The sequence below is a fragment of the Anomaloglossus baeobatrachus genome, chromosome 5 (assembly GCF_048569485.1).
Source record: "Anomaloglossus baeobatrachus isolate aAnoBae1 chromosome 5, aAnoBae1.hap1, whole genome shotgun sequence".
NCBI classification, from domain to species: Eukaryota; Metazoa; Chordata; class Amphibia; order Anura; family Aromobatidae; genus Anomaloglossus; species Anomaloglossus baeobatrachus.
This window is the reverse complement of record NC_134357.1, coordinates 386700016-386713661: the sequence shown is the minus strand read 5'-3', so window position 1 is coordinate 386713661 and position 13646 is coordinate 386700016. Positions and strand designations below refer to the sequence as shown.

Sequence of the window (13646 nt, the reverse complement as noted above, 5' to 3'; positions counted from 1 at the left end):
TGATATGTCTGTGTTTTTAAGTTGACCACTCAGTCAGTAAAAATACATGGACACGTGAACATCCTCATAAATTATAGAAGTTCTGTCCTTGATAAACATACCGTAGATAGAACTGAAGTCTGAATGAGGCCTACACAGATAGATGAGACGTTGTATGGAGTTATCTCCTATCCCTGTACTGCTCCGCACAAACTGGTGACGTCCATCAGATAATGGAGGAAATAGAGCAACAGGGGAAATCAGACCCTGGAAAGCATCACAGAAGTATTGGGACTGAGATCGCCGTAACACGAGCTTCTGTCTGTGCTATACCTCAGCTGATCTTAAAAAGGCTTGAACAATATTACAAGCCTTAAAGTTAATGTGTTGTAGTCTTATTGATCCATGCCCTTTGATGGCCAGTCATTGGGCATAGATGAACCAGAGATACACCACACATCAGACAATGGGGTAATAAACCCACAACATTCAAGTCTCCCAAGAATACACATCAGGTATTTGAGCTAGGTAAATGGATATATTGTTTGTCTGTATATTCAAGACAAACACACAGAAATACAAGATTTTGTAACCATGTACACTTTGTCTGTCTGATTAATCAATGTTATAGTATAACATAATTTATAAACTCAAAAATAGCCATTTTTATATTTGCAATACATCGCCTTTGCTTATTTCTATCCTATATAGTAGACAAGTGCAGATCATATGATGGATAAAACTAGGGCAGAAGAAATGTGCAGGAGTTGCTTATAGCTACCACATACCGGTTTTTAATTTTCCAGGCCATATTAGAATTTGACAGGTCTGATCAGCTGCTATGTGCTGATGATCCACTTTCTTCTTTCTTTCTGGCATTTGTACCTGAAGCCATTGCATGTAGTACAAGTAACCAGAGGGAGCGGCACCAATCACAAGGAAATAGACTGATACTAGAAAATCCAAGCTGTTCTCGCATCTGGTGCTCAGTATTCCTGGTCCTACATGTGGGTTTTGTATGTGATTATCTAAGGATTGTGTGTGAATAATAACCAGCCTGCGCATTTAACTATTACATGGCTTATCATTGAAATCAACATCCTATCTTATAGCTTAGAATAAAAGGATAAGAGCTCTTCAGTTGTCATTGTGGCCCAGGCCTGTGGTGACCTGGTTAATACATCCTTGTGTGCCAAGTGTTGTAAGGAGTGCAATGTGAGGACACGGAATATGTGGAGCACGTGCATGGCTGATAAATGCCACTTTATATCACATTTTATATGTCACTCCGTGATGCGCTCCTGACCTCGGAGCAAGTCATTGCAGCGACTGTGCATCTGAAAACACAAAATAACAGTAATGAAGAGCAAGAGACCATGGATGCTCACAGAACACAGCCAATGTGGGAAATGGAGGTGCCGATCGTAGCAAAATGTTTAATTCATGAAACCATTTAAGATCCATTTTTTATTCTGCATCTGGGGATCTACTGACATGAGGATAGTTCTGTAGATTAATTCTCCAATTACCACTTGAGGTAATACTGTTAGTATCTTCAATTGGGGCAGTTGTGCGACGGATTTTCCACCCAGATTTTCTAGGGTGAAAATCCACAGCCTATTATGGTTAACACCCGGCTTTATTAGGCTATGTGCGCACTAAAAAATGGACTTTTCTTGAGAAAAATTCGCACCCTCTGGCAGAATACCGCACCCACGGCAAAAACCGCGGTAAAACTGCATCCGCGTTTTTGCCGCGATTTGCTGCGGTTTTGTCTCGGTTTTTCCGCGGGTTGGTCCCTGCGTTTTTTTACCATTATCTATTGCAAAAACCGCAGGTACCTGCAGAAAAGAAGTGACATGCTCATTAATTCCGCAGCGGAAATTCCACGGGTAAATCCTCAGGTATAAAAAAACACAGTGTACGCACAGCATTTTTTTTATACCCATAGGTAAAATCCGCGGTAAATCCGCAGCGTGCGCACATAGCCTAAAGCAGATTTCAGCATGTGTAAAAGCCTGAAATCTTCATAAACTCACCCACAAACTGCTTCTCATTGCTGTCAATGGGAGATCCATGTTGCCTTTGGGCTCACAGGAGCATATAAATTAGATGAGGGCAATCCGATAAAAAAAAAAAGGGATACTCAGACAAATGTTATTCAATGAAGCAGGGCAGATCTGCGCTTTTTTCTCAGCTGTATTCAGAATGCTGCAATTTGACTCTGAAATCGGTTCAGTGGGAGAAAACAATCGGATGCCGTATGGACCATCAGTTTGGCACCCGAGTTTTATGCATACATTACAATTTTGTAAGATGGGAAACAGTAAATGATTAATAGCTAATTACAAAAACGGATTTCATACAGATGACAACTTATCATCCCACTTTTCTGGATGAGAAACGGTATTTTTTTTTTATATATTTTTTCATGAGCCTTTCATACAGTTGCAGATTTTTCGATCATGGAAAAGAGCCAAATTAATGGAATCCATTTCCACATAGAGATTGTGATAGGTAGCCACATGAAGATTAGCTATGACTAGGGTTAAAGGAAGTGGCGGACATATCATTGGTGCAGCCTGTGCAGTCGCACAGGGGCCCAAGAGCTAATGGGGGCCATTTCTACCTCCAAAGCAGGTGGAATTGTACATTATGATGAGCTCTTGAGCTGCAAAGGGCCCATATATTATTCTTGCACAGGGGCCCTTTATTGTTTGTCTGTCAGTGGTTAAAGGTGACCTGTCAGGTCCCCTATGCCCTCCAACCCAGCAGCATTTATACCTGTATGCCCAAATTCCTTCCTGAACCAGCCCTGTATAATGCTATTCACTAATATAATAAGTGTTTAAAAAAAAATACTCATAAACATCGCTGTCCCTATGATACTTAGGCCTGTGGCTAGTGGGCATTAGTTTCCCAGACTAGTCGGCCCTCTTTCCATAATATAACACCCCTGTGGGCGTGATAACATGATTTCCATGAGCTGGCATCACCAACATCCCCAGGAAATCTTGTGCATGCGTACACCTCATTTGGGCTGAGTCAGTGAGCCTCAGAAGCCGGGTGGACGCTTCCTGGCTTCACTAATTGCACTGTGCATTACCCGAAAGCTCAGAAGATGGCTCACCTACACGTCCTCTGAACTTCCAGTCATGCACAGTGCAATTAATGAAGATACAGACCATGTGTCCACGCAAAAATCATGCAGAAGTCCATTCTTTTCCGGTATCTCAGATGAAAAGTGCCAATACAGGTCTATAGGTCCATGAAAAAACACTAAAGGGTGCTTTGCACGCTGCGACATCGCTAACGATATATCGTCGGGGTCACGTCATTAGTGACGCACATCCGGCGCCGTTAGCGACATCGCAGAGTGTGACCCCAAAGAGCGAAGATCAACGAGCGCAAAAACGTGAAAAATCGTTGCTCGTTAACACATTGCTCCTTTCCCAAATATCGTTGCTGCTGCAGGTACGATGTTGTTCGTCGTTACTGCGTCAGCACACATCGCTGTGTGTGACACCGCAGGCCGCCGGCAATGAGGAAGGAAGGAGGTAGGTGGTATGTTCCGGCCGCTCATTCCACCCCTCCTCTGTTATTGGACGGCTGCTGTGTGAAAGGAGGCGGATCGCCGGCCAGAGCGACGTCGCAGGGAAGGTAAGTCCATGTGACGGGTGTTAGCAATGTTGTGCGCCACGGGCAGCGATTTGCCCATGACGCACAACCGACGGAGGCGGGTACGCTTGCTAGCAATATCGGTACCGATATCGCAGCGGGTAAAGTACCCTTTGCAGTACACAGATGGAATCTGTGCAAAGGATAGGAGAATCTTGGCCACTTATTTATCCATACAAGGAAAAACACTGATGTAATACTGAACACATACTGACCAAACACTGATGACACATGGATCCAAAATTCTGATGACTCCAGTGCCATTTTTTTGCAATGTAAAAAAGAACCTCTGATGTCAGAATGAATTCTTTCAGCATTTTTACAGTGTTTCTAATTAAAAAAGCACAGTATAACATTTGCATATTTTGTAGCTTTTTGGGTCTATAAACTAATTTTACTAAAGCGTTTTTCACACGTCAGTGATTCTGGTACATATGTTACTGTTTGTTCATGTACCAGAATCACGTACATACGCAGACCCATTAAAATCAATGGGTCTGCGCACATATCAGTGATTTTTCACTGACTTATTTCTGTGCAGAGCACATGCGTCTCCGTGTGCTCCGCACGGAGACAAGTCCGTTATTTTTCTGCCATCAGAGATGTCCCACGGACCACACTATGGTGGGATCCGTGAAACACGTGCTAGAAAAATACGTACATTTAAAATAAAAAGGTTTTTTAAAATCACCTGTCTCCAGCAATGCTGTCTCCAGCCGCTGCTCTCTCCTGCTTCCAGGCCGGCTAATTATACTCATGAATGTGCAGTTATGCACGGCACAGCTGACTCAGAAGTAGCTGCAGCGGCGGTGAGAGACACAGCGGCCGGACACAGGAGAGCAGGAGATATCAGCACCACAGACAGCAGGAGCATTGACAGATGAGTAGATCTGTGTGTATTATCACGGATATCACATGGAGGTCACAAATGTGCCAAAATCACGGACATGCGAACCTTTAACACATCAGTGAAAAAGTCTGTGTTTTTAACTGATGTGTGAAAAAGGCCTAACATACTGTAGAGAAATATTACACAACTAATCCACCTGAAAAACCCAGCAAGGTTTTGCCTGCAAAAAAAAATGATGCAAAAAAACCCCCCCAAACCACATGTGAACATATTTTAAAAATCCATTTGGAATCCGCATATAACTGACCAGTGGTGTGGATGTTAAATCCACAATATCAATTTAAGTGGTTGCTCCCTTGAGACAATTTTCCCCTTGCATCATTTAAAACATAACAAACCGCACCGTACTCGCCTTTTCTGGGTTTACCAGTGAGTCTCCGCTGCTCCTCTCGGTGTCTGGCATTGGCTATTGCACTGACGTCACGTGAACAGATCAGCAGCCAATCAGCGGCTCTGCACGGGGCGTTCTGTCTACATGGTCAGAGCCGCTGTGCTCACTGTTTTGCTGCCGTGCTGTCAATTTGATGTCATTGCTGCCATCAACGCTACACACTGGGAGCAATGGTGGAGACTCATCAATGGACCCGGGGAAGGTGAGTACAACACAGTTGAATATGTATTAACACACAGCGGCTGGGACTGAACATCATCTGAAAGTGGAAAATCCCTTTAACCAGCACATCCTCATTATGGATTTCCCCTCTTGCATTGAGAAGAGTGAAATCCACTCAAACCGTACAACAAAATTTACAGCAGCTTAATTTTATGCTGCAAGGATTTTTTTTCAGCTCAATTTGCGTTGTAGTGGAGTAATAAGAGTTTGCTCCATACGGCATCACTTTATGGATAAGGGGAGAACAGTTCAGATCTACAGCATCCAATGAAGAACGACACATTTTTTTTCCTTTCTTTTCTTACTTAAAGAAGTTGTCTGACATAACCTCTAAAAAAGTTTTAAGCTAATCTGTGCTGTATTGTCATATAAAACATCCCTACATTATTTATTTTTTTTGTTTTCTAACTTTTGTTCCTCTGGAATTATCCCTTTATTCTCTGCAGACACTTTATGTACCTGCAGCTCAACCAAACATGAAATCTTCCTATGCTAAACCTCACAGTCAGAGCTGGCACCGCCCAACCTCACTGTCCAGCCCCGCCCTCTGCACACTCATTGGCTGTCAGTATTCTGCTCAGCACAGATCTCTAGTAGAGAACATTATGGGCACATATAATGTAATAATGTGCCCGATCCTTGTGCCCATCTTGTAATAAATGTGCCCATCCTATAGTATTGTGCCCCATCCTTTTGCTCATCTTTTAGTAATGTCCCCTTGGGGTCCTCTATTGTGCCAGTCTTCACACACGCAAAAAAACAAAGACAAATCCTTCTCACCTGTCCTTATTTCCTCGATGCCCTGTTTGCTTCTTTCGGCCGCAGGCCCCTTGATGAACGCTGCCGGTACCGCCCGCAGTTGACAGCGATTTATATCAGAGGACAGATTCCCGGGCGCTGCGCAGGGACGAGTTCTCTATGCAGCTTCTCCAGCGATCCGCTGCTGGCATCTGATTGGCCGTCGGGTGATCATTGCAGTAGCTCTATACAGAGCTCGTGTCTGAGCAGCGCTGGGGAATCTGTCCTCTGATATAAAGCACTGACTGCATGGCCCCAGCACAGGCAGTGATCAGCAAGGAGGCCACGGGCCTGCGGACTGCAAGCAGCATCAGGGGCCGCAGATGACAGCACTTTATATCAGAGGACAGATTCCCGGTCGCTGCGCAGGGATGAGCTCTCTATGCAGCTTCTGCAGCGATCCGCTCCTGGCTTCTGATTGGCCTGTGGCTCATCATTGCAGTAGCTGTACACAGAGCTCGCGTCTGAGCAGCGCCGGGGAATCTGTCCTCTGATATAAAGCTCTGACTGCGTGGCCCCAGGGCAGGCAACAAACAGCAAGGGGGCCACGGGCCTGCGCGCCACAAGCAGCATCAAGGGCCGCATGCAGCCTACTGGCAGTGTCTTTGACACCACTGCACTAAGAAATGTGTGGGAGGGTGCGGGGGAAGGTGGGCGGGGACTACACGCACAGTGCCTGCCCAGCCGGGTGGCAACAAGCTTCTGCCCCTGTCCATGCGACGTCACAGGAAGCAGCAGAATCACATCAGGAGCGGTCACATGACTGCTCTGAGCCGGGGGAGAGGGGCTGACTGCCCCAATGTAGCCCAATAGTGAAATGACAAAAAAAAGGCAAAATAAGCTGGATGACCCCTTTAAATAGGAATTAAAAAAATCTGTATTTCTCGGTATGACCTATGGAGGTACAGCAGAGCCGCCCTTAAAAGTCTTTAAAAGGAATCTGTCACCAGTTTTTTTCCATCTAATTTGAGAGCAGCATAATGTAGGGGCAGTGATTCTGATTCCAGCGATGTGTCACTTACTGGGCTGCTTAGTGTAGTTTTGATAAAATCACTGTTTAATCAGCAGTAGATTATCATTAGAGGACTACTTTGCCTGCTGCCCGGTAGACCAGCATATACATGAGCTCTGTATAACTGATAGATCTGAAGAAGAGAAAACAGTGATTTCAAAATGACAGTGAACACCTCAGTAAGTGAAACATCGCTGGAATCAGGGTCTCTGTTTCTACATTATGCTGCTCTCAGATGGGGGAGCAAAAACCTGGTGATATATTCCCTTTAACTGCTACAGAAATGCCATGAACAACTCCATGCCATAAGATTTGCTTCAAAGCTATTGTTTGTTGTTTCTAGTCCAATTCTCTGGCATTTCATGGGCCGAAAAATGCCCTGTGAGTGACTATTCAGCTGAATAATGGTTGTTCAGACTTCTGTATAGCGTTTCTTCAAGCATTGTGAAGGCAGGCAGGTATGTCCACTGTGTATTCATGGATGGTTAAAGTCTTTTACTGAACAAAATCATTGATGTTGTGCCCAGAAGGTCTTGATTCCTGCATCTATCACACAAGATATTCTGTCCACTGCTTCAGAACCTCCATTTTTGGAATTTACCCAGTCTATAACATTAGTGGTTTGCATATTTTATATTATAGCCCCCAAGAAGCTATATAGTAGCCAGGCAGTATTCCAGCTGAAGCTGTTCCAGGTAGTAGTCATAAGCTATTATCTGAAGAAAGCAAACAGAGCCTGTCCCCAGCCATATATCCAGACCCTCCTTGCTCTCTCTAGCTGTTCTTAGTAATATGTATTTAATGCCACACTAGAGGAGCCGATTCACCTCTCTTCACCGGTACTGATGGCACTGGATAACAGTCTGTCAGCGAGATCTTTAATGGCTCCACTTGGGGTGTTTTTATTCATCATTTACTTTTTATTTCCGGGCAAAAGTGACGCTTAGTAGTTACGCTTAGTAGTTACGCTTAGTAGTTACGCTTAGTAGTTACGCTTAGTAGTTACGCTTAGTAGTTACGCTTAGTAGTTACGCTTAGTAGCTAATGAAGCCTGAAGGAAACATGGGAGAAGCACAAAAGCGTAAAGTACAAGAGGGCATTGGGACTTTGTTCATTAGAGAATTATATAGGTGTCTCCATCGGCACAGGAAAGAAGTAATGCTAATAATACGCAAGAAATACAGCGACAACATACACTACAAGTCACAATACATATTTCACTCCAAATGACATTTACATTACATTGAAAACAATAGGGGTCACATGTAACACCAAAAATCTGCAGTGAATTATCTTGATTTGTGCGTTTTCCACTTCACAGATGACTTGTGCATATAAATGCTGCACTACCAACAGGGAATATGTCACACAAAGACTAATGGCAAAAAAGGTGGAATCTAAAAGGATTTTTATTTAAGGGGAAATTTCATATTTGGAAAATCGTTGCCATAGTGTGCTATAAGGAAATACTAACCTAGTCAACATCTTACATGATAAATGAACATATAAAGAATCCAGGAATCGTACTTTATATTTATAATATCAAATTTTATTTATACAAAGTGCTCGTGCAAAAATCATATAAAAATTTCATCATACACAGGATAACATTTTTGGGATATAGGGAGGGATGTCAAGCCGCACTTATAAGGAGTGGCACAATGTTACAGTAGCTGCATCTGCCCGTATAGTAACGGCCAGTGTAAATGGACATATCATATGTTTACAGGAGTGGACCAATGGGGATATAGTCTACTAATGCATAGTATATAATACCAGTGTTGTAAATTTTATACTAGTATGAAATTATAAACACCCTATATAAAATATGGGTATGTCAACAGACACTATATATACTGATTAGAGGGTACTATAATTTACATGCCATAATAGTTTAAGGTAGCAAGCATGTGCCTATAGTATTGCCCCCATCTATCTACTTAGCCCCATAATTCAGTCCAGTTACCTGTTGTCATTTATACACAATATGCGTCCACAGCAGCACCGCAACTTGCACCTACTCCAACCTCGACGCGCGTTTCACCGCACTGCCGGTTTCATCAGGAGGTATGTGCAGTCCATAGCATATACCCTTTATAAAGGGTCCATGATTGAGTTCAGGTGCACGCCTCCGGTCGGGTGTGTGGACGCACATGCCTGTGTGATGCGCACCCTGGGCGCCAGTCGCCTTTCGAGCACGTCACGCGCCACATGACCGCAACTCTGCAGTCAGCGGCCACGTGACACGGAGCGGGCATGGAGACCGGATGTGTATTCCGGTCTCCATGCCAACCCACTCTGTCGGCGAGTCACGCGCAGGAAATGCACAGCGCACACAGACACTGCGTCCCCCAGCGTCAGGCGGCAGCCAAACTCAACCATGTAAGATAGTTATATTAGTTAATCTTAAAACTCGTACTTGAGCATATGTCTGAAAACATTCACATATAAATACATGGATAGTCATAATGTGTTGCCAGCATACAATTTTATATTGACGCTGACATAATATCTCCCATGTCTTATTATATATATGTAAGCATACACATTGTACTTAATGTTGAATGACTACGTCCATCTGCAGTCCAAATATTCTCCAGCTTTTCAATATTCAATTCTTATTCATCCATGTGGCTAACATTGTAGCATTGGGCTTTTTTATCATCAGAGAGAGGGAGAGGGTCCATAGAATTCAACAGAGTGGATGTTTTCTATAGCGTGTGACATTGCTATATGCTAGAGACAAAGGCATAGAGAAAGAACAGGAAATTATATTAAAATCTTATATAATGAAATAAAGTGTGTTAAAATTCGCGCTACACATGCAAAAAGGACCTGAAGCTCAAGGATTCGTTTAGCCCTCTTGGGGCCATGGTGTCAAGCACTACAATCCATTTTGTTTCTTTTTTTAAAAGTTCATTTTTGTAGTTTCCCCCTCTGGCTCCCAAGCTGACATGATCAATGCCTTTTACTTTGAGGCTAGTGGGGTTGCACTTGTGGTAAAGGAAAAAATGTTTTGGTATTGTTTTTAGCTCGCTAGTATCTTTACATCCCTTAGCGTTGATGATATCGCGGATATGCTCCAGAGTTCTCACTCTTAGCTGTCTGGTGGTCATACCAATATATATCATGTTGCATGAACAGCTAGCATGATATATCACCATTTCAGTCTTACACGTGATATTGAATGTAATGGAGTAGTTTTTTGTACCCCCACTGTTCTCAAATGTTGTACATCTCTGCACATATTTACATGCGGAGCAGGTCCCGCATTTGTAACAGCCCCATTTGGGTCCTTTTTGACTGAATGGATTATTGTTCAAAGGGACATAGTGGCTACGGGTTAGTAGATCTTTGAGATTTTTGGATCTGCGCCAAGTCATTGATGGATATAAAGTCAGATGTCTGGCTAGATCTTTGTCTGCCAGCAATATCTGCCAATGTCTCTGAAAAATGGTTTTAATTTCATGCCATCTATTGTTAAACGCTGTGATAAATCTCACAGGTTGTAGATCTCTTCTGTTGTTTCTGTTTTTAGTTGTTAAAAGAGACTCACGATTGCTTTTGGCTGCTCTAATGTATCCTGATCTTATATTTTTAGGTTTATAGCCTCTCTCAGCTAAGTTGTCACTCAGGAGTCTAGCTTGATTTTCAAACTTTCCCGCACTAGAGCAGATTCTCCGCATACGCAGAAATTGCCCTGTTGGTACTGCTTTAATGGTCTGGGGGTGGTGGGAAGAGGACGCATGCAAAAGTGTATTTGTCGCAGTCGATTTTTTAAAAACATCCGTACTCAAATGACCGTCTTCATTTCTCATGATCAGAACGTCCAAGAACTCCACCTTCCAATAGTCATATTTTGATGTTAATTTAATATTTAGATCATTTCTATTCAAATTTTGCAGAAATGTCTCCAGGGATGCCTCAGAACCCTGCCATACAAATAGGACATCATCGATGTACCTGTACCATGAGACCACTGCATCGAACCCCTCTACGGACTGGACAACATCCCGCTCCCACAACCCCAGGAAGAGATTGGCATATGAGGGCGCACAAGTCACCCCCATTGCCACTCCCTGGAGCTGTAGGTAGTAGCGGTCCTTAAAAACGAAGTAGTTATGAGTTAGAACAAAGTCCAATAACTCCATAACAAATTGAATTAGTTCTCTGTCCATATTAGTCATCCGCAGAAAGGTCCTACATGCAGTGGTCCCATGGTCATGAGCAATAGATGTATATAGCGCCTCTACATCGCATGTAACCAGAATCATATCTGGTTCTAGCTGAATACTGTCGAGGCGCTTGAGTATGTCTGTAGTGTCTCTAATGTGTGAAGGCAGGGTTCCGACACATTCCTGGAGATAAAAGTCAACAAATCTGCATATTTTCTCATTTAAACCCCCAATCCCAGATATTATTGGGCGTCCTGGGGGATTATTTTTATCTTTATGGACTTTTGGTGTTATATAGAAGGTTGGAGTTCTTGGAGATTCTGTCATGAGCCCATCCCTCATTTTAGCTGAGATGATTCCCCTATCAAAGCCTATTTCAATAATCTCATCTAGTATCTTTTTATATGATATAGTAGGATTACTGTCCAATTTCTTATAACTCACTGATGATCTCAGCTGGCGTAGGGCTTCACGCTCATACATATCTGCAGGCCAAATCACAAGGTTACCCCCTTTATCTGCTGGTTTTATTACTATATTCTTCATATTTTTTAATTCTTTAATAGCTTCTCTTTCCTTAAATGTTAAGTTATAGTTTGTTACTTTTTCAGGAATAGAGAGTAGATCTTTTCTTACCAGCTCAACAAAGATGTCCACATTTGGACTCAGTCCATGGGGGGGAAACACTTGTGATCGGCTGTGCAGATATGTAGGAAAACGTGCTCGAGTGCGGTCATCAGGCTCTTGTTGTTCATCAAGTAGACTTTCCAAATCTGAGAGGGCTTGCTGTTCCCTAAAGGTGGAGAAATGTTTATCATCATTAGAGGAGAAAAATTTCTTAAATCTCAGCTTCCTAGCAAATAATTCTAGGTCTTTTACAAGCGTAAAGTGGTCACATTTGGCTGTGGGGGCAAATGTTAGCCCTTTTTCCAAGACATTAATTTGGTTTGTTGTAAGTTTTATATTTGACAAATTGATTACCTTTAATTTGTCTTGGGTTTGTGTCCCCACTTTTTCTGGTTCCTTAGTACCCTTCCGGAACTTCCTGAGGCTATGGCATCGAGTAGGGGGCCATGTTCCGAGACTTCTCCCCTCCCTTGCCGCCTGGCTAAAAAATGCTCGCCACATGCTTCTTCAGAGATACTTGATGTTATCGATGATGATCGTGAATTTCGTCCAGTTTTATTCTTATTTCTCTGATTATTATTGTACCACCTATAGACCTTGTGGTTACGGTAGTCTAATTGATCTCGCTGATATTTTTTAATCTTTCTCTCTTGTACCTCTTTCTCACATTTATTAATCTCAAGATCTATTTCTTTATCAAATTTAGAATGTTCATCAGTGGTAAGTTTTTCTTCAATTTGTATTTTATAGTTATCAATCTCTTTCTCCACTGCTTCAATAGATTTTTTATCCAACCCAATTAATAACTCAATGAGTGTACTTGAGCATTTAGTTAGTGCTTCCTCCCATCTTTCTATGAAAAGGGAATCTGTAATTTCTGTAGTGGGGAAAACTTGTATTCTCAACCCGCGTGGAATAATATTTTTCTGAAGATAATTTTCTAATGACACCTTGTTCCACCATAGGCGGGTACGCTTTTTGAGCGAATCTTTTACCTTGAGCTTCAGGTCCCTAATATTACATGTATCCTGTTCTACGGCACCTCCTTCACCAAAAAGAGATCCTATTTGGTTAATCCATGTTTTATCACGCTTTTTATAATCCATAAAGTTAATGGTTGAGGCGTCTGAAAATACAGAAACATAACAATGTCAAATAACCTATATAAGGCCTCTCATAGTTCTGAAATAGATTCCAATATATTAGATAGCAACCTATAAAGAATCCAGGAATCGTACTTTATATTTATAATATCAAATTTTATTTATACAAAGTGCTCGTGCAAAAATCATATAAAAATTTCATCATACACAGGATAACATTTTTGGGATATAGGGAGGGATGTCAAGCCGCACTTATAAGGAGTGGCACAATGTTACAGTAGCTGCATCTGCCCGTATAGTAACGGCCAGTGTAAATGGACATATCATATGTTTACAGGAGTGGACCAATGGGGATATAGTCTACTAATGCATAGTATATAATACCAGTGTTGTAAATTTTATACTAGTATGAAAATATAAACACCCTATATAAAATATGGGTATGTCAACAGACACTATATATACTGATTAGAGGGTACTATAATTTACATGCCATAATAGTTTAAGGTAGCAAGCATGTGCCTATAGTATTGCCCCCATCTATCTACTTAGCCCCATAATTCAGTCCAGTTACCTGTTGTCATTTATACACAATATGCGTCCACAGCAGCACCGCAACTTGCACCTACTCCAACCTCGACGCGCGTTTCACCGCACTGCCGGTTTCATCAGGAGGTATGTGCAGTCCATAGCATATACCCTTTATAAAGGGTCCATGATTGAGTTCAGGTGCACGCCTCCAGTCGGGTGT

General features: G+C 42.4%; 1 protein-coding gene and 1 long non-coding RNA gene across 16 annotated transcripts in view; one reads left to right on the top strand and one right to left on the bottom strand.

Annotated features, from left to right (window-relative positions):
- SRCIN1 (SRC kinase signaling inhibitor 1) overlaps positions 1 to 13646 on the top strand; it is a 728586-nt gene that overhangs the window by 314821 nt on the left and 400119 nt on the right. The window lies entirely within an intron of this gene.
- Positions 9590 to 12336, bottom strand: LOC142310171 (uncharacterized). The gene is made up of 3 exons (XR_012754098.1): positions 12147 to 12336; positions 11802 to 11958; positions 9590 to 9726 (listed from the first exon to the last, which is right to left on the bottom strand). It is a non-coding gene; the product is annotated as an uncharacterized LOC142310171 (long non-coding RNA).